General features: G+C 45.0%; 1 long non-coding RNA gene across 1 annotated transcript in view; it reads left to right on the top strand.

Moving 5' to 3' along the window:
* Positions 1-2233: 2233 nt before the first annotated feature.
* Positions 2234-27064, top strand: part of LOC146809081 (uncharacterized) — a 38043-nt gene continuing 13212 nt past the window's right edge. The window contains exon 1 of the long non-coding RNA XR_014965524.1: positions 2234-2712. This is a non-coding gene — a long non-coding RNA (uncharacterized LOC146809081). The remainder of the gene's footprint in view (positions 2713-27064) is intronic.

Below are 27064 nucleotides of genomic sequence, written 5' to 3'. Positions count from 1 at the left end.
TCAAACAACCTTGTGCCTCAAGCACAAGAAGAAAGTATATGCTGACAAGCATTGATGTGTGAAGAACACTACTTTCAATGCAGGAGATCGAGTATTGGTGCAACAGCAAAGAAATCGCAAGTCTGATGCCCCAGTTGATGCTGAATCCTTCAAAGTTGTGACTAGTATAGGACACATAGTGACTACTTACCGTTCCGGAAAGCCCATTACATGAGATTCTTTGCACTTAAGGTACCTGCCTCATCATTCGCCAGTTCCTGATGTTAGAAATGAGACTGGTTCGATTGAGAGCCCCCTGACTGCATCTGTCCCTACATCACTAGTGACAGTCATGGACACCTCTCTTCTCACTTCACAGCCTCAGAAGACACGATCTGGGCATTTAGTCAGTGAGCCATGACGACGTATGGAGGAGTTGTAATGTGTATATATATATATATATCTCCGAAAATATAGCATTTTTTATTTAACAAGGATAGATATTAAGTGTCTTGTGAGTTAACGATGACGGGACCCTTTTGGTTCCTGAAAGACTCCTTAGAACTGTGAAGTTAAGCATTCAGGTGTGGTGAATAGAGTTCATGCTTATAATGTTGAGTCCCACATTTACACACACAGCAATAAAGAGGTGTAAGACCAGGCTCAGTGTGTGGCATATTTATTTATGAGCACCCAGGCTGGGGAGGACGCTACATGTGCGTAAGTAGGAATTTTCGCACAGGACAACATTTTACACGCCACTCATAATTAACCCTTGAGTTGCAATGCAGAATTATGCTATTCAGAGAAAATAGATATGGTCACCTAACTTGTCTGTTTGTAATTGCATAACGTGTTGCAACACATGTAATCAAACTATAATGCCCTCATGATTCTTGGGAAGAAAATATATTGTTGCTGTACTCAAATTGGAGGTCCTGCTGCCTTTTTAAAACACTCAAAAATGCAGCTTGGGGTTAAACCACTCTCTAGTGTTATCATTTTATATTACCCTGAAATGAAATGTTTTTGAATGTCTTGAGTTGTATTAATAAATTTACCAACTTGCTCTTGATTTTTATTTTTTTATTTTCTGGCTAAAGCAAGTGCACTCTCATAGCATTGCTCTTAACCTTTGAAAGTTACAGATAGTGACCTTGAGGATGGATTGTCTTTGATCTGCATTGGATGGTCAGGCCATAAAAGGGCTCATTTGCTTTAATACAATGATGGTAAAAGAAGGTTCAGAACCCCCATGAGAGACTGCCCCTAGTCTAGTGCTAATGTCTGACAGCATTGCTTGTTGGAATGTGTAGGCATTTGAGTGTCCATTTTACCAGTCCTGGTAGTGGCTGCTTGGGCGAGGGGCTAGTCGTGCCTGTATTACTACTGCTCATAACTAAACAACGTACCCTCCAAAAAGTAGCTGTTCTCTTCATGCAGCCTACACAATTGTGCAATCTTTGCTCGTCTGACAGGATCTGCGGTCGTCACACGACATAGTACCACCCAAGAAATTATTGCTACGGCAGGGTTTTGAATTTGAATATTGCCATTTTTTCCCATTTACGATGCTTTGGGCCCCAAAGGCAAGTAACATTACCTACAACAGTACTGCCTTATTTCCTCCAAAATTCCTTTGTTAAGAGCCCCAATGTGTTTTTGATTAATTCAGCTCTCTATTTCTAATTTCACTCAGTGGGAAGAAAATTAATATCTGAACAAGACCAAATTGAGCTGGTAGGAACTGAAGGCAAATAAGTACCATGTGTACCATGCACTGCTGTCCAGTGAGAGAACAATAACATAGGAAAGTAAAGTGATTTTTATTATGGACAGCTGACATGCTTGACGCACAGTAAAGTTACGAGGCAGAGGTCAATGGAAAAGAAGGACAGGGGTCCAGAGAGTAGATATCAGGCCAGGACCACACCTAAACTTGAGATGAGACCTTTGAGTTGTATCTAGAGAACATAAGAAGGAAAATGTCTGAAATCATCCTCCAAAGAAAATCAACCAGTGCAACGTGCACAGGAACAAGACAGAAAAGAGTCTGCATGGCTACATTGAACAATAGAAGTAATGTCAGCTTTACAAGCTGGAGATTACAATTATACTGTCAAGCAATTGTCAAACAATTGCTTTCAGGTGGTTCGCTGTGCATTTTGCACCACAGGCAACCGTTGTGAACACAGAAAACAGAATACTTCCTTTTGTTTCTGTTGGAGAGACTTCTAGGCAAGGCAAACAGACAGAGTGTGTGGGACGTGAAGCAGTGCTGGGAGCCAGTTATCCGACTAGGCTCAAAACTGGCTACATAGAAAACTGGAGAAAACTTGTCTGAAAACTGGCAGAATTTCAGACAAGAAATCTATACATTAACTTAGGATAAGAAGAAAAGAGATACAGATCAGAAGAATGTACCCAACAGGAAACCGCCAGGATCTGCCAGCATACAACCCTCCAGCCTACAGCCCCAATCCTCCAAAGATGCAAGTGCAGCAGCTACCTATTGTGAATACGGTTCCTGGTTACCCAACCTATCCAACCTATCAATACCCACAAAACAATACGGTGTTCGTTCAGGAGGCTGTGCCTGTGGTGACCACACAGACAACCGTGGTGACAATGTCTCTGCCTAACTACGTGCCAAGTTATGTGGGCTACTCCATCTTCAACATGATTTGGTGCTGCTTCCCTTTGGGGCTTGCTGCTCTCATCTTCTCCTGCAAGGTAACCTTATTGGTCTTGGCCTGGCCACTCTCTGGGTCTCTAGAGAAGCTGTTTCGTTTAAGGATGAATCATCATGAAAGAATATCCCCACCGGCCTCCCCCGCACCTTACGTATAGGTCACCTACTATTATAGGCAGATGGCATACAGGATCCATGTTATTCCTATAATGTGAAAATGGCCAATTAAGGTACTACTAACGTAGATTCAGTGTTTTGGTCAATGCCTACCAGACAGCGCAGCACAGACAGGCTTCCTGGGGAATACAATCTACCCATTGTTTACCATTGACTTAATAATCGGTAACTCACATTTGCTTGCTTTCTATTTTCTGGCTCTATTTCTTTCAGGCTGTCCAGCTTAAGTTAGTCCATCCCATAGAGCATAGACTGTTTACTGCATTCTTACACTAGTTCTTGCTTTCTATAAACAAGCCTATACATTGTCTACTTTTCTTGTCACATTTGCTGTGCACTCAAAGACAGAGGTAAAATGTCAGGCTCTGTCTACCGAGGAAGCTTGGTGTTTACTTCTCTTTCTCTTACTTCAATGTGAGAGGATTTATTTGAAAATCTTGCTGGGTACAGGAAAAGAAAGTCTTTTTTCTAGCATGCAACGAAATCGAAATGTCTGTAAATTAATGGACAAATATTTCAAAATAAATCAGAATTAGGAAAGCACAAATGAAGCATACACTAGGTGATGCCATTTCCACAAATTTTCATTTGTGCACTGTATAGTTTTATCATCAAGACTGTATGTGCAAATGTAATAGTCATTTCAATTGAAAATGTGTTGTTTGTAATGGCAGTGAGGTACCACTCTACACAACTCCACTCAAAAACACTCTACTCCACTCTGTGACACTCAACTTAACTCTACGACATTCCATTCTATGACAATCCACTCGACAACACTCTATACCACTTCACTCTAGGCCATGACAATCCACTCTATGACACTCCACTCTACGACACCCCATGACACTTCACTGTATGATAGTCCATGCCACTATACTCACCTCTATGCCACTACACTTTATGACACTTTACTCCACTCTACGCTAAGCCACTCTATTGCATGACACTCTACGACACATTACTCTACCTTATACCACTCTATGACACCCCACTCTACGCCTCTCCATCCTATGCCACTCTACTCTATGCCACTCTGCTCTACTTTGCTCTACGACACTCCACTTTATAACACTCTACTCTATTTTATGCCACTCTAAGACACTCTATGCCACTTGACTTTAGGCCACTCTACTCCACTCTATGACTCTCCACCCTAATCCACTCTGAACAAGTCACTCTACACAACTTTACTCCATTCTATGCTGTTCCACTCTACTCTACTTTACAACATATTTCCCCACTTTATTCCACTCCTTCATGCAACACCACTCGACTGTATGCGACTCTATGCCACACCAATTTACAACACTCTACTCCACTCCATTCCACTCTACTCGTCTCCTCTCCACTCTTCTCTACGTCACTCCACAACATTCCACCCCCCTCTACGACACTCCACTCCAATCTATGACACTTCAGGCACTCTATTTTATGCCGCTAGCATTTATCCTGAAGAACAAACTCGGGTTTTGGCTATATAGCAGCAAGGCCAAGCCACATATAATCCACAAAACAAGAACGGTGCCAATGCTGCACTTAACTCTAGGAGAGAATTGGACCGTGAACTGAATGAAACAGTTTCACTCTTAACCACTTTTTCCGTTTAATCCACAATATTTTCATACAATACATTTGTTTTTTGATTTGCACGGTTTTATCAAATATCCAAATAGAAAAAACAATACAACATAAATATCCACATTAACATATACTGGTTTTTACGACACCCTCACTTACATATAACAATCACTCATACATACTAGACAAACAAAACTCCTCAAGCATACTCAATGAACACTGTTTCATATCAGGACCAACACTTTCTGCGACTGAATGTGTACAGAGGAGACTTTCAAACGTAAAAGAGTACAGCGGTATTAAATTAGATATAACTGATTTGTAGACAAGATTGCACAGGTGCATTTGAAAATGGAATATCAGTTCAAGTGCACTGGACTGAATACAAATATTACTGATATGCATGAAAAATAATTTCATCTGAGTATGATGTTGTGTTAAAGTTGAGGCTTTCTGCCACAGAACCTGTCCAATAACTGTTGCCTGGAGTAGCAAGACATACGGTGCAGCAAAATCCTTTCATACAAGGGAACCATTTCATTGCAGCTTAACTGCTTTCATACCAGCTTGTCTGTTTCACAAAGAACAAGCATTGGAAAAGCCATTAGGGTTTATGTTTGTAAACTTAATGCAGGACTAAAGGGCATTACTACAAGCCCCTATTGCCACCACAATGTCCCTTTTCACGACGTTGCTGTGGTGATAAGGGCTATGCCTTATTTACAAGGCAGCGTTAAGCTGCTTAATGTGGGTTAACGCTGCCTTGTACATAAAGCCTCCTTTCACACTATACTTAGAGTGAAAGGGGAGGGCAATGGGTGTTGCCGTCGGCGTTTCACTGCAACACCCATTGAATTTGATGCTGCCCCATATTTACAAGGGTGGCCTAAATATGGGGCAGCGACAAAATTAACAACAGGGAAAACTTGGTCTCAACAGGGCGCAACAAGGAGAAATGTTTAATTTCTCCTAGTTTTTGCTGTTTCCGTTTGTGCTGCGTTGTGCAAAACACATGGAAACAGCAAAATGCCATTGATTGTTTATGTGGTGGTAGGTGTCCATTCCTGCACAGAAACAGTCTTTATGACGTTTTGTAACTTTTATGTGTGCTGCATTAAGCAGCACACATAGAAGTTACAGAATGCCATTTAAAGAAGGACACCTTCCTGCACATAAACAATCTTCCCCTGCACTATGGTGCATAGGTAAAGCCAACCCAAAGGCCATGCACAGCGTAGGGTTGGCTGCAGTGCCACTAAACTGGTGGTTACCTCAAGATATAGTTCCTTTCTGAGTATGCTTCTGCACTACGGTTTGCTACACAAACTAAGCTTAGTGGTCCATAAAATTATAAATTACATCTAGCAAGGTCAACCTCTGAGACTGCCCCCCACTGAGTTTCACAGGCACTTCACATTTTTGCCATGACCTGGAAGCTCCAGACTGGGTCATTAATCAACTGTCATTGTATCAACTGATTTTCGTATTTCCTATTTTAGCTCTCAGAGTAAAAATGTGCTCTCTCCTGTAGCAAAAACCTCTGAAGTGACTTACAGCAACTTATAGCATACAAGTAAAGCTTTACTTGTTGGAGTGCCTTTACTTTGCTTGATTTGGCGTAAATCTATTCAGGACTCTGCAAAATATTTGCATTTGAATAATGTGTCAGCCAGGCATGGAAGCCTTCATGCAGAGCTATCTTGACTCTTGAAAGCATGTATTATTGACTTGGCTGCATTTTTAGAATCTTCTGACAAATTTACATAAAATTAGGAAAAAGCTTGGCACTTTAAGATTACACTTTCTTTTTTTAAATCACGCAGATACATCAAAAGGGCAATAACTACCTGTATTTAATGGATCCACATGAAATTAGGCAGATTTCTGATGGTATGTTAAATTTCGTGCAGATCCATAAAGGTCTGGCTAAGCCAAATGAGGGCACAAAAATAATTTCATGTGCCAAGAAATTGGTGAAGTCTAATCCATCTGCATGAAATCTTTCAAGGTCAAGTACTTAGAAGCTTAAAGTGAGATCAGGAATGTCAGGTTAATTTCCAGAGAATGTATCTCATAGTTTGAGGTTTCTGCCATATATTAGATAACCGTGGGCCACATGTACTTAGGTTTCATTTTGCGAGTTGCAAACAGTGATTTTTTGCAATTCGCTACTGGGAAATTGCAAACACATATGCACTAATGTGCCTGTGACACGTTTTGCGATTCCTGATCGGGTCGCAAAAGACCTACCTCATTAATATATTCATGAGGTAGGTCACAATTTGTGGCCCAATAGGAATTGCTAAAAACACAGGGATGGGGTCCCGCTGGGGGCAGAAGACGACCATGTTAGGTTTTTTTTTCATTTTTTAAATATAGCCAGTGTTCTTCAAAGGAAAACGGGATACATTTAAAAAAGAAAAATGAAATTTTTCAGTTTCATTTTTTAAGGGTAGGCAGTTGTCCATGGAACCACTGCCTGCTCTTAAAAAATATTTTCGTATATTATCACACATGGGAAGGAGTCCTTGGGGACCCGTTCCCATTTGACAATGGGTTACCGCCAAATTGTATTTAGAGGTAAAAAGTGAATGTTCTGCAACCACTTTTAAGTCGCAAAACATTCGTACATACCACTGTGAGTCGCTATTAGGCAGGGACACCCTTAACACGCCCCTTCCTAAAATCAAATCGCTAACCCATTTTGCAATTCAGTAATAGTTTACTGAATCGCAAAATAGGGTTTGGCACATAGTAAAACACATTCTTCTAGTTGCAGACAGCCAGATTCAGTGAATTGGTCAAATTTGCAACCTGAAAAAAGGTACGTACATGTGTCCCCTTGCCACATGTCCCATGCTGCACAAAAACAATCCTGCCAACAATGCAGACACCCTTGTACCATGGTGCAAGGGTGCCTGCATTGGTGCCAGGCACCAAATTGTGCGCGTGCACTGGCTGAAAGGACATGAATATACTGTATTTCGTAAATACCGTGCATTCCTGCCCTTTCAATTTGGCATAGGGCAGCGAAGCAAAAAGGCTTGGGCGCTGCCTTACACCAAATCACTGTAAATGAGACCCCAGGACTCTGCATCATGAGGAGTTGCGCTGGCTCAGAGTAGATCTGAGAGCCTGCGTTTACAGTTAATGCTGTGTCAAGCGCATACCTTTATATTCATCAGCGTTAATGCATAAACTTCAGACAGTGTTAATACATAAACTTCAGACGCAGCGCTGCGGAAAATTCTGCAGCCTTGCGTAGTATCATTTAACGCAGGGATGTGGCGCACTTACAAGAATATGTTGCACCGCTGTGTCTTCCCTCGTGCTGGCGCTAACAATAGCTGCCTAGCCCCAACACAGACACCTTTCGCCATAGTGCAAGAGTGCCTGCATTGCAGGTAGAAGTAGCAAGTCGCCATTACTTAATGATTGCTTTTGTGTAGGAAGGAATACCTTCCTGCTAAAAACACAATCATTAATGGCATTTAGCTCTTTTCATGTGTGCTGAAGAATGCAGCACACATAGAAAAAGCAAAAACGAGGGGAGATAAAATTATTTTATCTAAAATATCAAATGCCAGCTTCTTCATGCTGTTCCTTTTTAGCGCTGCCTCTGATTTACACATCCTTGTAAATCTGGGGCAGCTTCAAAAAGCAATGAATGATGTGGTGGAACGCCTACAGCAACAGCCATTGCACACCCCTTTGATGCATAAAACTGCATGAAAGAGTACCATATTTACAAAGCGGCGATAAGCCACAAAAAGTAGCTTAACGCCACTTTGTAAATATGAAGCAGAGCACTGCACCACCGGAACGTCGGTCAAAGTGACTTCCGGCGGCGCAATCCCCTTGTGACTATGCCCTAGAGAGAGGCAATCACAGCTCACTGTCTTCAATTTGTGGTGTCAGCATGTCTTGCTGTTTTACATGTTTGTACTTTTGATAATGCCAGCATAACTGTGCATGATATGTCCTAAGAGGCGTATTTACAGATATAAGTGCTGGTCTCTTTCCTTTACTAAAAATAATTCAGTATTTCAATCACTGTTTTCATTCAACTTTTCTATTTTGGCAATACCATGTTTTTGATTCTACTTACGGAAAAATAAAAGTAACAAATGTATTATATTCGTGGGAGGTGGCAATACCTTTACAAAACAATTTCCTTATTACAGTTGAGTTGTGGTATCTCCAGACACTTGTAATTGCTCAACATTAATAAGTTACTTATTACACTTGAATTATGACTTCACAAAGTCTGCTGCCAGGGTGAAAGGCAGGCCACAGAACATATTTACAGCAGCTGTTTAAACAATGGAAAAAAGTGAATGTAGTGTCTCCAAGTGTGTTGGAATGAAGTATTTGGATTGAATTAGTCTTCGAGAATAGTATTGTGATTAAGATGTTTTTGGTACACCTCAGCAGTTAAGGAAAACGCTAGCAAGAATAACACTTTGACCTCCTGAGGCGGAAGCCGGGAGAGTCTAGCTAGCGTTTTTAAAATTGTATTACTGTGTAAACTGAAGTGATTTTAGACTTTATTTTACTACTTCGAGTGTGTATTTAAGGTGATTGACAACTTTCCTACCTCGATCCCCCTCTGCCACGGGATACTTTCTCGAGTGGACGCCCTGCCCTGGGACACGCAGGCCACGCCCACCACCTGACAGGCCACGCCCCTTTTTAGACGAACGAACGCTCAAATAGCGCGCCACTCCTAGCGCGAGGCAGAACACTTTGACCTCCTGAGGCGGAAGCCGGGAGAGTCTAGCTAGCGTTTTTAAAATTGTATTACTGTGTAAACTGAAGTGATTTTAGACTTTATGTTACTACTTCGAGTGTGTATTTAAGGTGATTGACAACTTTCCTACCTCGATCCCCCTCTGCCACGGGATACTTTCTCGAGTGGACGCCCTGCCCTGGGACACGCAGGCCACGCCCACCACCTGACAGGCCACACCCCTACCTCCGCCACTATTTATCATGTGTTTCCACCGGAAGCGCAGCGGACGGGCGCAGCGGGGGCGCCGTTTGCGCGCCGAAGGCGCGCCTAAGGCAAGCCCGTCTGCGCCCGTCCGCGACCAGACCGCGGCCGGGGCCAGACATGCTGCTGGCGAGGGATCTCAGGGTGAAAGGATAGTGTGGTCAGGTGAGGACCTAAAGGCTCTGGCTCCCCCCTTTAAATGCTGTCCGCTCTCTACAGACCCTCTGACCTTCGCCCCTCCTCAGATTTGTAACACTTGTGAGATAGTCTTTGGCAACGTAAATTCTGTGAGGCCTCCTAATCCCAAATCTCCACTTCAGATAGGCATTAGAGCCGGACTACTGAATTGTAGATCCCTGGCCAAACATGCTGATGATGTCTGGCTGTTACTTGAAGAACAGGAATGGGATATCCTGTTTTTAACAGAAACATGGATGAAGGAAGACAACTTGACTTCCATTGCATTGGCAGTCCCTCTGGGATTTAAAATATGCCTCGCCAACCGTTCTGGGACAAAAAGAGGCGGTGGCGTAGCTATCATTTTTAAAGAGCACTTAAGACTAACCTCCTCAGCACCTACGACTATTCAAGGAATTGAAGGCCTCCATTTCTGCTTTCAGGCAAGTCCTCAGCTCTCATTAGCAGGACTGGTGATTTATCGCCCACCGGGCGGCGCAGATTCTAACTTATCTATCCTACTGGACATGATTGTTCAGAGCTCGCTCCTCCACCCCCATTTTATTGTGGTGGGTGACTTTAACATCCACATGGATAAATCCGACTGTGCCATGGCAGAGCTACTTAGAGCTACTTTAAGCACGGCCAGTCTTAGACTGATCAATGAGGGCCCTACACATAGGGGGGGCCATACTATTGATCTCATCTTCTCTAATATCAAAAATGTGCTGTCCGAGGATCCACTCCCTCTGACCTGGTCAGATCACTCACTTGTCCCTTTTACACTGAACTTGGCGCACAACATTTCTGCGTCCAGTAAATGTTACTTCCTAAAAAGACAATGGAAGAAGCTGATCCCCGAGACTATGAGCCCTGTCCTGGAAAAGACTCTGGCTCCCCCCTTTAAATGCTGTCCGCACTCTACAGACCCTCTGACCTTCGCCCCTCCTCAGATTTGTAACACTTGTGAGATAGTCTTTGGCAACGTAAATTCTGTGAGGCCTCCTAATCCCAAATCTCCACTTCAGATAGGCATTAGAGCCGGACTACTGAATTGTAGATCCCTGACCAAACATGCTGATGATGTCTGGCTGTTACTTGAAGAACAGGAATGGGATATCCTGTTTTTAACAGAAACATGGATGAAGGAAGACAACTTGACCTCCATTGCATTGGCAGTCCCTCTGGGATTTAAAATATGCCTCGCCAACCGTTCTGGGACAAAAAGAGGCGGTGGCGTAGCTATCATTTTTAAAGAGCACTTAAGACTAACCTCCTCAGTGTCGTACTTCAATCTTCGGAACCGCGTAGGGGACAAGGCCCTACCCCTGTCTATCTTGGTATTAGCGAACCGCAAATGGTAAATGCGGCATGTACGAGTGCTTTACTCGTCGTTCTAGCCCTGAATGCACTGCGTACACGTTATTCTGCTGTACTACGCGGGTTCCATTTTTGAAGCAGTGGCCATCTTGTCATTGCCCTCACATAGGCTATAATGGAACAAATACGGGCCTCTCAGTACATGTGCTTTCCCGTGACTTCTCTGTGACCTGGGCAGCTGGCTCTGCTCCCCCGGGTCAAACTGGTCTCACGAGCTCCCCTTCCTCCGTCCACCTGTGATTAGCATCAGGGCTCGACCCATCATAAAACCCTTCTCATCCTACACAAACCCCCGGCTAATCTCTTCCACACCTGCTTGTTCCTGCTTTATGACTTGTTTCCCAAAACAGGAGATGCTCATGTTTATTGGGGGGTCTGCTGACATCTAACGCGGGATCGCAACCTTATTGTGTAAATCATTGTGAGTTGGCCGAACTGGAATGTGGGATGGTCATCATGACTCTGCCTTTTCTTTGTAACATATCCCTGTATATTGCCGTTTCATAAAACTCAGGAATGTATGCTTGAGGCCGGAAAAGGCCTATTTAAAGCGAAGTCCGTTTCCATGATTTTCAGCAGTCTCCTGAGAACATACACGCTGTTGTACTTCTAGGATACCTGTCATTGGTCTGCAGCCAATAAACGATTCTTTGACTTCACCCAGAAGACTCTGTGTTTCTGTAGGTCCGGAACAGGGTGAAACCCCGAAGTCATAGGATGTGTGCCCCTGCACCGCTGGGTCTAGAATACCCAGTACTTCAGTTTGGCGCCCAACTCGGGCCGATTTCAGCGGTACCAGTCCAAGCTAGAGGTTCGTGAGGAGCTTCGTGTGGAAATTCCGGAGGAAGGCCGCCACTTCATCGACCCCTGCATGTCGACGTGGTCCGAAAGTCTTTTCTGCGAGGTTCTCCGCGTCCCGACGGCTACGAAGGACTGCTGCCCTGATTAATCGACCTGTTTTGGACCCTTGACGAGTTTGAGAGAGCGAAACAATCGAGAGAGTCTTCTGGTGACGTCATCGATCAGCAATATTCAGTTAAGTATAAGTGGAGCGTCTCCCATTTGTTTTGGTATCCCTCGGGATCGTTTGGTTTGATTTGGTAATTGGTGATTTGGTGTTTGCAAACCCCAAAGCCAGAGGACTCGTGTATTCACGAGACTATCGTAATCGATAATCCTTTGACGTTTGGATCTAGACTAGTGAGCGACGATGCCTGGTTCTGGAATATTTGGTAGATTATTCTGTTTGGGTTGTGGAAAAGATTTCCAGCTAGAGGAATCATGTCCGGTTCCTCCGGTTGGAACTCCAACTTATGAGCTCTATGTAAAACATGGCGTAGGCCCTATTGCATATAACGAAGTGTGGATCCACTACACTAGGAAAGACGGTGTTTTAAAATGGCCCCAAAATGGTAGTTTCGATACCGATATTTTAGATAATCTGGAAATTAAATTGTTTAAGAAGAAAGCCCGGCCGGCGATGTTTGACTCTTTCCGCTTATGGCGAAAGGAAGCCAAACAGAAGGAAATTAAGCTAGCGAAAAAGAATAAAAGAGAGAGAGGTATGTCAGTAATGCAAGCAGCTGTACAATTTAGAGACAATGAGGAGGAGCAGATGAGCGAGCAATTGCACAGGCAGCGCAAGTTAGGGATTGACAAATGTTACCCGGCTTTACCACACTCTAAGCAAAATGAGTCCGAAGAGAAGGAGAAAGATCCCCTAATGTCACACTTGTTGAGTTCGCCACCCCCATATGCGCAAAATGCTACGGCGCCTCCTCAGCTTGTGAATATGCCACCTCCAGTTAATGTATTGCAGGCTTTGCCGCAACCACCAGCTGCCGCACAGCCGGCTTTTATGAATGTAACGCAACCCTCTCAAGGGCCGCCAGTTGTGCGTCCAACTGCCCCCGCACTTCCTACAACTTCGCCTAATTTAGCAGCTGCCTCCCCCAACACTTTTCCTTGCACCACCTCGGTACCTGTTTCTACGTCCTCTTTTCTTCCCTCTGTTTTCCCCCCTGTTTCTGCCTCAGCTTCTCCTTCAGCGCGACAGCGTTTAGCTAATGTGGTTACTTCATTAATGTCGCCTCTCTTTGAGTTGTCTGGTGCGACTCCTGGTTTGCAGCGTAAGCAATTGCATAGTCAGTTGCCTACCCCTGATGAGAAGAACGTAATAGATAGCATGGCGCGCAGATGGGTTGTTTTCCCTTCATTGTATGATGTGGAATCGGTTGTTAATGTCTTCCATCAGTGGGATGCCCCGAAGCAGAGATATGTGTTTGAGAAGATGTGCGAAATTCTCTGTGAGGAATTGGAGGATAGTGGTAGAAATCCGAGGCCACGAGAATTGTGTAGAGTGAGGTTTGATTTTGGAGCTGGTATGATTGTGGACCGTGATATAGATAAAGCAGTTGCGGTTGTACTGTCCTTCAGGAATGATGATTGTCAACAGTCATTGTTCGAACAGGATGTCCCTGTGGGGAAAAAGGAAAAAGCGCGACAATACCCCATGAGAGAAGTTCCCCCGGTATGGAAGGAAGCGGTTGCAGCTGCCGGTGGTAACCCCGCTGTGGCAGCACATTTCCAGCGCGTTTGGGTGCATGTTCCATGGAAGCGTTCTGAGGTGTTAGCGCTCAAGCAGTCCTTACCTGATCCCCGTAAAAACCCAGCAGGTTATTATAAAGAGTTGTCGCAGATGGCAGGATCATGCATTATGAATTTGGCCGACATAGACATGTTGTTTGGTAATGTTGTTCCACAGCCTCTATGGGGATCAATTCGTAATGCGGACCATGATGTAGAGCTAGGGGATACATGGGCTAACATTATTGCTGCTGATGCAAGACAAACTGGTGGCGCGAAACCTGAGCCTTTAGTAGCTGAACTCCCTGGTAGAATCATCACGTATATGAAGACACTAATGCCTGCGATGCGCGTAAATTGGGACAAGTTATCTGCATGCAAGCAGAAAAAGGATGAGACAGTGTCAGACTTCTTTACTAGGTTTGAGGAAACGTTCATTGATCACAGTGGGCAGGATATGAGTACTGAGGGTGGCCAACGATTGTTTGTGGATAAGTTTGTGCAGAATTTACTCCCTGACCTGTGTAAAAAGTTGAAAGACTCGGAGAGCTCTTGGGCTGTTTCCTCTTCAGCGCAAATACTGGCTACTGCACAGTATTATGAAAACAGAGATAAAGATGAGAAAGATAGAACAGAAAAGAAAACGAAGGAATTAAAGACAAAGGTCCTTTTGCAGCAGGCCTATCCGCCACGTGGAGGTCAGAATAATTATAGGCAACCCCAAGGTGTCTATCACCAACCCCAACAATTTCAGAACAACCAGCAAATGAATGGGTATTATCAACCGCGTGTCCCGGTAGGTCCCAACCAATGTTCATACTGCAAAGAGGAAGGTCATTTTAAATATAGTTGCCCTAAATTAATGCAGCGGAACGGTAATATGTATGGCGCAAGAGGTAGAGGTGGTCAGCAAGCTCCTAGAGGCAGAGGGCGTGGAAGTGTTCCCCAGAACGCGCGTCCTCTGCCGCCTCAAAATACCATTAATAGCTTTGATCAGCAAGCTAACGCGACTAGTAATACGGCCCAGTATTATAATAATGATTATTACGCAGAGGACGGTGATGCAGAACATACTGATTACTAGGACAGCCATAGACAGAGAGAGGGAGTTGTTTCAGTGCCAGTGGATCAGAGTGGACCATATGTTGAGGTGACTACAGCAAATGTAACGGAGCCTTTTCTGCTAGACACTGGTGCTGCAAAGAGTTCAATCATGCATTCCAAACTCCCTGGCGCACCTTTGTCTGGCGATATAAATGTTTCCGTAGGTTTTTCTGGCGCCCCGGTTAGGAATCCGATTTCTAGTCCCATGTCACTTTCTGTTGGACCTTGCGAGCTGAAAGCACCTCTGATTCTGACGACAGGTTGTGGTGAGAATTTGCTGGGACTGGATCTGTTGAAAAGATTGCATGCTACATTGTATTGTTCTCCTTCGGGAGTACAACTTACATTAGGCGAGAAAGTAATTTCCCCAATGTACTTGTCCAAAAATACAATGCCGCCTGAACTGTCATCCCTTCCGGATGCCCTTTGGGCTACTGGTCCCAATGATGTGGGTCTCTTGGAGATACCGCCATACGTGGTGACTTTAAAGGCTAATGTCAGACTGCCACGTATTCCCCAGTACAAGATCTCTAATGAAGGCCAGAAGGCATTGTTGGACATTGTCCACGACTTCATTAATAAGGGTGTGATTGAAGAAACAAGAGGCAACGTTTGCAATAGCCCGATTTTACCTGTCTTAAAACGAACTGACCCTTCACAGCCACCTGTTTACAGATTTGTGATTGATCTTAGAGAGGTTAATAAGATTGTTGTGCCACAGTTTCCAGTTGTCCCTGATATAACTGCCTTGTTAACGATGATTCCAGCCTCTGCTGAATGGTTTTCAGTGATCGACTTGAAGAATGCTTTCTTTAGCATCCCAATTGCAGAGGAGAGCAGAGACATTTTTGGGTTTAGTCTGGGAGGCCGAAGCTTCCGCTTCAAACGCGCTCCCCAGGGCTACTGTGAGAGTCCATTCATATACAGTCAAGCTTTGAAAGCACAGCTTGATGCACTTGTTTTGCCTGGTGGCGCTATCCTGATTCAGTACGTGGACGATTTACTAATCGCTGCGGATACTGAAAAGATCTGCAAAGAGGCCACATTGTCCCTGTTGCGTCACTTATCTGCTTTTCATCACAAGGTGTCTTTATCTAAGCTGCAATATTGTCGACAAGAAGTGACCTATTTAGGTCATCTCTTATCGAAGGAGGGAAGGAGACTGACCCCAGAGAGAATTCAAGCCATTACACAGTTGAGTGTGCCAAAAACACAGAGAGACGTACGTGCTTTCTTGGGCATTACTTCATACTGTAGGCATTGGATCCCTAGCTTTTCCTTGCTGGCGAAACCTTTGTTAGCATTAACATGTAAAGACACACCGAATCCTATCCCATGGTCTGAAGAGTGCCAGAAAAGTTTTGTGGAACTGCGTAATGCATTGTGTTCGGCTCCTGTGTTAGGTACTCCTGACTACAGTAAACCTTTTACATTGTATGTTCACAAGAAAGATGGATGTGCGTTGTCAGTGTTAACACAGCCTTTTGGCGACAGACCGCGCCCATGCGCGTATTTTTCATCCACTTTGGACCCTGTAGCGAGGGCATTGCCAAGCTGTCTGAGAGCGACAGCTGCTGCAGCGATGTCTATCCGACAATCTGCTGGTCTGGTAATGGACAACACATTGATCGTTATGGTTCCACATGCTGTAGACACATTATTTAATAGAACCAAGACACAACACTTGACTAGTGCACGCCTATCGGGTTACGAGCTCACACTGTTAGCGAATCACATACACATAAAACGATGCAATACGCTGAATCCAGCTACGTTGTTGCCAATTCCAGCAGACTCAGATGAGATTGAGCAACATGACTGTCTGTTCAGAACGGAAGAAGAGACGAAAGGAAGAGTGGATCTGAAAGATACTCCCCTGACTGAGTGTGATGGTACCTTATGGGTGGATGGTTCATGCTTTAAGCTCCCTAATGGTGACACTACTGCTGCATATGCTATCACGACTTTACATACGGTTGTGGAAACTGCACGAGTGCCACATAATTCGGCCCAAACTGCAGAATTAATCGCCCTCACGAGAGCATGCGTGTTGTCTGAAGGAATGAGAGTGAATATATATACAGATAGCCAGTACGCCTTTGGCGTGGCTCATAATTTTGGGCGACTGTGGAAAGAGCGTGGGTTCCTGACGTCGCATGGAGCTAAAATTCAGAATGGCAAGTTGGTAAATGATCTCCTTGAGTCACTGACCCTACCGTTGCAAGTTGCGATCATGAAATGCAGTGCGCACAGGAAAGTTACAGATGATGTTGGTCGTGGGAATGCGTTTGCTGATGAGACCGCGAGAGAAACGGCACAGAATGTGAAGACTAGGATGTATGTTGCAGGCCCCGCAAGATGGGTTAATGATGTAGGAATGTGTGAGAACACCATAGAGAGTGTGAAGTCGCTTCAGGCTGAAGCCACGGAGGAAGAGTTAAGCAAGTGGAGAGATAGTATGGGTAAGTTGGATGAGAATGGTTGCTGGACTGATCTGACAGAACATAGGCGATGGTTGTTGCCTGACGCGTATGTGCTTCCAGTAGTTACTATGGCGCATGGAATGGCACACATCAGTACGAAAGGTATATGCAAGTTGTTGGCTCCAGTATGGCAGAATGCTGGGATTCCCAGGTGTGCAGAGAATGTGGTCAAGAATTGTATGGTATGTTTGAAGTACAACCCTGGTAGGGGAACCCCAACTCCAGCCGGTCACTTTGCGCCCCCATCATGTCCATTCGAAGTTTTGCAGCTGGACTTTATTCACATGGAAAGATGCAACAACCTGAAATATGTACTAGTGGTTGTTTGTGCTTTCTCAAAATGGTTAGAGGCTTATCCTCTAAAAGATAACACTGCCCTGTCCACAGCCAAAGCCCTTGTGAAAGAGTTCTTCCCCAGGTTTGGAATGCCGAGAGTGGTATGGTGTGATAATGGGAGTGAGTTCGTGGGTAAAGTGATGAAGAATTTATGTGAAGGACTAGGCATCCAGCAGAAATTCCATGCTGCAAATCACCCCCAATCAGCTGGATTGGTAGAGCGCTACAATGGAGCCTTAAAGCTCAAGTTGGCCAAAATTCAGGCGAGCACTGGTCTTAAATGGCCTGACGCTCTGCCTCTAGCACTCCTGTCCACCAGAATGACGATACACTCACGAGTGGGACTTAGTCCCTACGAGGTGGTCTTTGGCCGCCCGGCTAACGTATGGGGTGTGCCAAGGCCCACGAAATTTAGTGAGATAGAGCATCCAGTGCTGCTCGATTACCTGTATGATTTGACTGTTAAGCTGCGTGTTTTGCACCAACAGGTACATGATACTCTCCCCCAAGCCTCTGAAACTCCTGGACACCCTATCAACCCTGGTACGTGGGTCCTGGTCCGGAATTTCCAGCGCAAGAGCAACGACGAGCCCCGCTGGCTTGGCCCTCATCTTGTTTTACTATCGACAAGGTCAGCAGTGCGAGTGAAAGGGAAGAAGCACTGGGTTCATGGTACCCACTGCAAGGTAGTCCCCTTGCCTTTGCCATATGACCAGTGGGTCAAGGAGGGTATCGCCGATTCTGAGACAGACACTGTACTTCGTTTCACACCATTCAGTGATGCACGCCTAAGAGACACAGTTTCAGACCAAGAGAGTGACGATATTCTACAGGAAGCTGTGCCACCGTCGAATCGACTGGACACCACTCAGCCTGAACTTTTGTTTCGAGACCAAACGGCACCTGGCCGTCTACGTTATAATTTGAGACCTAGGCCCATGGACAAATAAAGATTTCCTTACTATTTCCCTTTTTGACATTTTTTACTCTCCCATCTGAAAGACTTTCTTGATTTTTTGTTTTTCGAACCACCATCCGGGTTCTGCCGCAGGGTCGCGGTGTCAAGACTTTGGGGTACAGGCCGAAGACGTTAGGTCGACGGTTCTGGTTGGTCTAGGGCGTTTCCCTGGACTGACAGGCGTACTCCTCAGCAGAAGAAACTCACCCGCCTCGAGCGGCCCGAGTAGAGGATGGAGTTTTTTAAGATGGAGAGACCGATCGAGGAAATGAGCTTTAAAGCCAGGATGTGTGGAATTGTAAAAAGTAAATGTTTTGTCTTTTTGTGCCTTTTTACACTGTGTAGTATCATGATGTTTATTGTAGGACTTGTGTTTTTCTCCGCTCAAAAGCCTATTGCACCCACTCAACAGCCTACCCCTCTTTCTACTGCCTCCTCTCACTCTTTTCACCCCCTGCCTGAGCACGAACAGACCAGACGATCGGAGTTCGTAAATAACTCGTTTATCCAGCTCTTGCACCAGCACCAGCTAGTAGTGAATACGACCAATTGCTGGGTCTGTGGGTTAATGCCACATACCATTAACAAGGGTATTCCCTACCTGGTGCTGCCGTATAGTTCAAATGGATCGTCATGGGCATTCCAGACCATGTTTCTCTATGCTCTGGAGACGTACTCCCCTCGCCAACCGCGTTCCATCAGACCCATCACCAATAATATTGCTTTGATGAAAGGAGTTGCCGATATGAGTAGAGATATTGACGCATACTCATCCATTCCCAAAGAAGAGCTGAGACCTTATGTAGGATGGAACGCGACGGGGTATAGTATTAGTCTGGGTGAAAGACAGCGGCAAATCTCATCTCCAATCTGGGTCGTACCCCACATGGGTCGGTTCTGCTTACAGGGTAATGGTCAGAACCCTAGGGCTCAACTGGCTAGAAGTGACTGTACCGAAACGTACACTTTCCCGTCACAGTTTTCCCCTGCGTTTCTAGCTGCCAAGGGCACCTATTTCATCTGTAATGACCGACCATATACATGGTTGCCCCCTGATTTCTCGGGCACATGTTATATTGCGAATCTGCTACCGCCTACATTCACTGCTGCCTCTGATTATCACAAGACGAGAGTTGTGAGAGGTGTGATTAGTAAGGATGACACTGCCGGTCAGGAAGCGGGAGACTTCTTCTTGGGTTTCCTGCCGTTTTGGGGACCTATGGTCAATAGTAGGAACCTGAGACAGCTGACACGTGTGGTTGAATCCACTATAAATGTAACGGCTGGTGCCCTTAGTAATCTGACAGCTGAGCTCCAAGCGGATCGCCTTATGACTTTACAGAACCGCATGGTTCTAGACGTTATTCTTGCAGACCGCGGTGGAGTATGCAAGGTTATCCAATCCAGTTGCTGTATTTTCATACCAGACAACGCTCCAACGGTGTATCAAGCCATCTCCAAACTCCATAAAATATCTGAAGCCATACACGTGGATAAGGGAGATTGGTACCTAATGGGATGGTTCTGGGAACTGATATCTGCCTGGGGTTGGAAAGTCCTGATGGTCATTGGAATGATCTTAGCCATTCTTTTCCTGTTCTGTCTGTGTATACAGTGTGCTCCTGCGATGTGTGGCCTTTGTGCTACCTTATGTGTAAGGAAGCCTGTATCGAGAGACGAGCTAAGTAATAGGATGATGCTACAGCAACATCTCCATGACTTTGCGGACATTGACCTAGACTCGGATTGAGATGAGTATAGTGATTGCCTATGTAAGGGCAAAAGGAGGGTCTGTCGTACTTCAATCTTCGGAACCGCGTAGGGGACAAGGCCCTACCCCTGTCTATCTTGGTATTAGCGACCCGCAAATGGTAAATGCGGCATGTACGAGTGCTTTACTCGTCGTTCTAGCCCTGAATGCACTGCGTACACGTTATTCTGCTGTACTACGCGGGTTCCATTTTTGAAGCAGTGGCCATCTTGTCATTGCCCTCACATAGGCTATAATGGAGCAAATACGGGCCTCTCAGTACATGTGCTTTCCCGTGACTTCTCTGTGACCTGGGCAGCTGGCTCTGCTCCCCCGGGTCAAACTGGTCTCACGAGCTCCCCTTCCTCCGTCCACCTGTGATTAGCATCAGGGCTCGACCCATCATAAAACCCTTCTCATCCTACACAAACCCCCGGCTAATCTCTTCCACACCTGCTTGTTCCTGCTTTATGACTTGTTTCCCAAAACAGGAGATGCTCATGTTTATTGGGGGGTCTGCTGACATCTAACGCGGGATCGCAACCTTATTGTGTAAATCATTGTGAGTTGGCCGAACTGGAATGTGGGATGGTCATCATGACTCTGCCTTTTCTTTGTAACATATCCCTGTATATTGCCATTTCATAAAACTCAGGAATGTATGCTTGAGGCCGGAAAAGGCCTATTTAAAGCGAAGTCCGTTTCCATGATTTTCAGCAGTCTCCTGAGAACATACACGCTGTTGTACTTCTAGGATACCTGTCATTGGTCTGCAGCCAATAAACGATTCTTTGACTTCACCCAGAAGACTCTGTGTTTCTGTAGGTCCGGAACAGGGTGAAACCCCGAAGTCATAGGGTGTGTGCCCCTGCACCGCTGGGTCTAGAATACCCAGTACTTCGTCAGCACCTACGACTATTCAAGGAATTGAAGGCCTCCACTTCTGCTTGCAGGCAAGTCCTCAGCTCTCATTAGCAGGACTGGTGATTTATCGCCCACCGGGCGGCGCAGATTCTAACTTATTTATCCTACTGGACATGATTGTTCAGAGCTCGCTCCTCCACCCCCATTTTATTGTGGTGGGTGACTTTAACATCCACATGGATAAATCCGACTGTGCCATGGCAGAGCTACTTAGAGCTACTTTAAGCACGGCCAGTCTTAGACTGATCAATGAGGGCCCTACACATAGGGGGGGCCATACTATTGATCTCATCTTCTCTAATATCAAAAATGTGCTGTCCGAGGATCCACTCCCTCTGACCTGGTCAGATCACTCACTTGTCCCTTTTACACTGAACTTGGCGCACGACATTTCTGCGTCCAGTAAATGTTACTTCCTAAAAAGACAATGGAAGAAGCTGATCCCCGAGACTATGAGCCCTGTCCTGGAAAACACTACCCCATCCCTGACAAACAACGCCAATATTGATGCTCAACTCCTCAACGAGTGGGTTGGAAAGATGGTTTCCTCCATTGCGCCAGCTTCCCGTGCACTATCGAAAAGAGACTCTCCCTCAGCACCCTGGTTTTCGCAGGAGCTAAGAATAGAGAAATCAGCTTGTAAAAAGCTGGAGAGACTCTGGAGAGCAAACTATGGTCTGGAGGAAAAGATTAGGTACAAAGAAGCTTCTAAAAATCTACGGAAAGCTATTAGGAAAAATAAAAAACGTTTTTATGCAGACTCGATTCTACAGGCAGAACAGTCTAGCAAACAGATTTTCAAAATAGTACAGTCTTTTTTTAAACCAAAGTGCATTGAGAGGGAGGTTGCTCCAACAGTTATGCTTTGTGAGCAAATTTCTGAGTTCTTTGATCAAAAAATTAAAAAGGTCTACGACTCTTTTGGACCAGAAATAAAAACAGTGAAACAGGACCTCGCGAATAAGAGCGAGCTAAGTGAGACTTTCACCCAGTTCCTCAATATCCCCGTGAGTGAGGTACGGCAAGAACTGCTCTGATGCAAATCTGGTTCACCCAACGACCCCTGCCCTGCAAAATTATGGAGCTCTATAGCCGACTTCGTAGCTCCTACACTTCATCATATCTGGAACTCCTCCATTGCTTCGGGCATATTTCCGGATGCATGGAAACATGCTACCCTCCTGCCCTTAAAGAAAAAGCCTAACGGGGACCCGGAAGATCTCACTAATCTCCGCCCGATATCCCTATTAGCCGCCCCGGGAAAAATGTTGGAAAAAGTCATACAGCGCCAGCTAAGTAAATTTGTAGAAGTAAACAAAATTCTCCATGAAACACAGTCTGGCTTCCGGCCCGGCTTTAGCACGGAAACAGCGCTTATTGAGGTAGCCGAGTCAGTTAGGTGGTCGATGGATGCAGGGAACTCAGCAATGCTGGTACACCTGGATCTGTCGGCCGCCTTTGATACGGTGGACCACGCCAGACTACTCAGCCGGCTGGCCGAGATAGGATTCAGGATAAGGCGCTGGATTGGGTACACTCCTACCTATCCCAGAGAACCCAGAAGGTGGCACTTGGAACGATCTCGTCGGCTCCCAAGCCCCTTGGCTGTGGAGTCCCGCAGGGGTCGGCCTTAAGCCCCCTTTTGTTCAATGTCTACCTTGCTCCTCTCTTTACGCTAATTGCCAACTGGGGTGTCAAGGCAATTTCATATGCCGATGACACACAGTTGGTATTTCCGTGTTCCGAGATCACGCAAGAGTCCTTTTCTAACTTCAAAGGCTGTCTTCAAGATGTAGCCCACTGGATGAACGCTAATAAATTAAAACTTAATGCCAATAAGACTGAGGTTATCTTTTTTGGCAAGGGCTCCCCGCCCGCGTCAGATCTTTGGTGGCCGTCTGAGATGGGTCCTGCCCCATCACCCAGTCACACGGCAAAAAATCTTGGAGTGAGATGGGATGATTGCATGTCCTTTACCTCCCATATCCAACAAGTTGCCGGATGTTGTACGAGCAAACTGAGAAATCTTCGTAAAATCCTCAGACTCCTACCAGAAGACTGCCGAAAAACGGTTATCCACGCTACTGTGACCTCAAGGCTGGATTATGCCAATGGACTCTACCTAGGCCTACCAAAATACCTGACACAAAAGCTTCAGGTAGTTCAAAATGCGGCTGCGAGACTGTTACTGCGAATTCCACTCAAGCAGTCAGTCTCTCCGCATCTTCGATCTCTGCACTGGTTGCCAGTTGCCAGCAGAATAAAGTTTAAAGCACTAACGCTGGCTTTTAGATCTTTGCATGGCTCCTGTCCAGTATACCTGAAAAACCGTCTTCCCAGATACTCCCAAACCCGCGCATTGCGGTCTAACTGCCGTGTTCAACTGACAGTCCCACGCACGAAAAAGGTTCGACTCGGGGGTCGGACTTTTTCGGCTAACGTCTCCGCTCTGTGGAATACCCTGCCACAAGAAATTCAACAGGCCCCTTCCGAATCCTGTTTTAAGACACTGCTAAAAACCTGGCTTTTTAACCAACCACGCTAGCTTTTTAATTTTAATTGCTAATTTTAACTACTTCCCATGTCTTCTGTGTTCTACTAGCGCCGGGACACCTCCTCGCGAGGTAGCTGTCGCGCTTTACAAAACCCAGTATTATTATTATTATTATTAATATTCCAGAAACGGAACCATTCACCAATCTATATATTCCTAATGACGTCAGAACCCTTCCTCTATCTCCTGCTCCATCTATCTCATCCTATGGGAAAACCCCTTGAGATTCTTTGTACTTAAATCTACTTGTCCAAGTAGAATTAACAGAATCCCAGAAAATCTGTCAACATAAATATGAGGCTATTAAAGAACAGGACTCTGAGTGTGTCAAAGTAAAAATCAAATGTGCATATTTGTAAGTAAACAGCATAAACCCCCCAACCACATCAAAAGGGAGGACGTGTGGGATTACGCTAACCTCTATGTCTTTAATTGCATAAAGATTCTCAGTCCACTCTCATGTCAAGTCAAGACCAGAGGAAAGCTTGCATTGTGCATGTTCAAAGCAAGCCCCTAGGAGCGAGTCTGGAAACATGCTTCACAGGCTTGAAACAAAACCTCACAAACACCCCTGCATTTGACCACTCAGCTTCTTTTAGTATTTCCTCTAAACCCCTTGAGTTTGAAATACCTTATTTGTAATTGTACCTTAGAAGCTCAGATCAACATAAGCTTTACTCACAACCCTCTTCATCCACCTCACAATAGTTACTGATGCAACCGGACCATACGTTTTCACATATGACAACTGAGGAACCACATCATCAGCAAACTCACAAATTATATACTCACATTCCTTCAAGCATCGCTCAACTTAAATTTCTAAATCATAATCAAACATACGATAAAACAAATGACAATGAGATAGACTTTATACGTTCAGTCACATGGAAAAGAACTCCTTCATGATTACAAAATCTGTTAAGTACCTGAAGTGCTTTTATACCCCGAACTATCCTAAAAGAAATGAAGCAATTACAAGAAAGATGTCCCTGGTCATTGTGCAAACAAGCAAAGACCAACCACACCCACAACAAATTTAAATTGCAATTTTGGTGGCCTACACAATCTAATACCCTTCCAAATCCTTATCATGCACCAAAATTCCCAGGCCTTCCATGCTCCCGTAAACTTCTTCCTGTTGCATGACCCCCAGGATTTATTGAGAAGTTCAGAAGCCTCAACATCCATCCTGAGCCCTCTGTTTTTTAATATATATCTCAAACCACTGGTAGAACTTGTTGAAAAGCTTGGGCTAACGCTCATGAACTACGCCGATGACACCCAAATCATTTTTTCCCTGTCGAATTCTTGTCCCCACTCCCCGTCGTTACTCAAGGAATGATTACTAAAAATATTGAACTGGATGACAGCAAACCAGTTAAAACTGAACGGCGACAAGACGGAAATTCTGATTTTGGGAAAAGACAAAGATCTCTGGAACCCCGCGCATTGGCCAGAACAGATGGGCATTCTTCCTACCTCGGTGTCCCATGCTCGAAATCTGGGCTTTGTACTAGACAACGCCTTATCCATGGACAAGCAGGCCAGTAAAGTTACTGGATTGTGTCTCACCATAGCTAGATGGTTGAGGAAAATCCTGTGGATGTTGCCTATGTCAACACAGAAGACCGTAGTCAATGCCCTTATCACATCAAGGCTTGACTACGGCAACATCCTATATTTAGGCGCAAATAAATCTGTCATTGGACGACTACAAGTAGCGCAAAACGCTGCGGTCAGACTCCTGTGTAAGATTCCTAGGAACGCTAGAGTCTCGAACCATCGCCGGGACCTTCATTGGCTCAGGATAGAGAGCAGAGTTCGTTTCAAGGCCTTGAACTATATGTTCAAAATAAAAACAGGAGGAGCCCCAAAATACCTCCAATCCCTTGCTTGCCTCTACACGCCAAAGAGAAACCTCCGGTCCCAGACAGCAGCATGCTTCTGTATACCAAGGTTTAAACGTGCAAAATCAGGGGGCAGATCTTTTGCCTATCTTGGACCCTCCCTGTGGAACACGCTTCCACCAGGCATTCGGAAGGAAGATAACTACCATAGTTTTAGAAAGCTTGTAAAGACCTGGCTGTACGAACAATAACCACCTCAAATCTCCCTCCGTTTCTGTCTCTTTCTAGCTGTGTCTAGGCGCCGGGAAACCCTTTTTGGGTAGCTGTTGCGCCCTATAAATTGACAAAATAAATAAATAAATAAACAAAGGCCTTCTAACATTCCTCCACCCCTTGTATACTTCAAGCAATAGAGTTCAAGGTCCCACTGCCCACCAAAGTATGATCTTCTCCTTCTGGTCCAGCAAGCAAACCTGGAAAAGTCAGGCTCAACCAAGGTTCCTACGCAAGCCAACTCCAGCACCCCGGAATCAAGACTGTTGAACCCAAAACGCTGCAATCAATGCAATCCAACACCTCATCCGGAGCACCAAGAACAATGTCCTCTGTAATCGCCAATGAGGTATAACCTCTTACCCCCTTCAATCCTGTCCACAAGTATCCACTGCTTCTGCCCACAAATCGGGCTTCCACTGAAAATTAATGCTCACCTGACTCGTTGGAAGAGAAGCTAAGAGATCTGCCTCCAAAGGCCACCAAGCCTATTGTAGGCTGAAACATACTGCCAATTTGAGTTTTCAATCACTATAATCTTTCAGGATACATGAAATTCCAGCCTTCCACAAAGTTGCTCTGTCCAGGCCTTCAACCTTGATTTGTTCTTCAATACCATAATTCATTCACCAGTCTGTGGGATTGCAAGGGCTGCTGCCTCCTGGCTGATATCTCATGACTCACACATTCTTCATCTCTAACTCTACACTGCCCCTGACTCAAGTCTCCATATAACATTTTATGGTAAACAAGCTGGCTATCAGCTGCAAACAATGGGTATGTATCCCTGTCGTCTCTAAATTCCTTTTTACTTTAATCTCCTAATGACTCGCATCCGATCCACACAGACTGGCATCCGATCCCAACAAAAAATCCAAAGAGACCAATAATATATCAATTCACCATTCAAGGTCTCCAAATTCCCTAGCCACCAAGGCAACTTTTCCTTCACCTCCTCCATCAGAGGAACCTGACCCTCTTACCATACTCCTTTCCACAAACTATCCACTTTTAGGAACTGTAAAGACCTGTAATAAAGAGTCCTGAAAAAACAGCCTGGATCAAAGGTAAACACGTCAATGTTCTTAAAGAGACTATATTCCTGTTCGAAATGTTTCTCAATTCTGCCTTTATTTTCCTCACTTTCTTGAAATGAATCCTCAAGACTGCAATCACTGTGCCTTCCTGAATGCCTAGGAATTCCAATTGCCAACTCAACTCCTTAATAGACTTTTCTTGATTCGCAATGAACCCCACATTTTCCACC

Source organism: Triturus cristatus, chromosome 7, assembly GCF_964204655.1.
Source record: "Triturus cristatus chromosome 7, aTriCri1.1, whole genome shotgun sequence".
Taxonomy (NCBI): Eukaryota; Metazoa; Chordata; class Amphibia; order Caudata; family Salamandridae; genus Triturus; species Triturus cristatus.
This window is presented reverse-complemented; position numbering and strand designations above follow the sequence as displayed.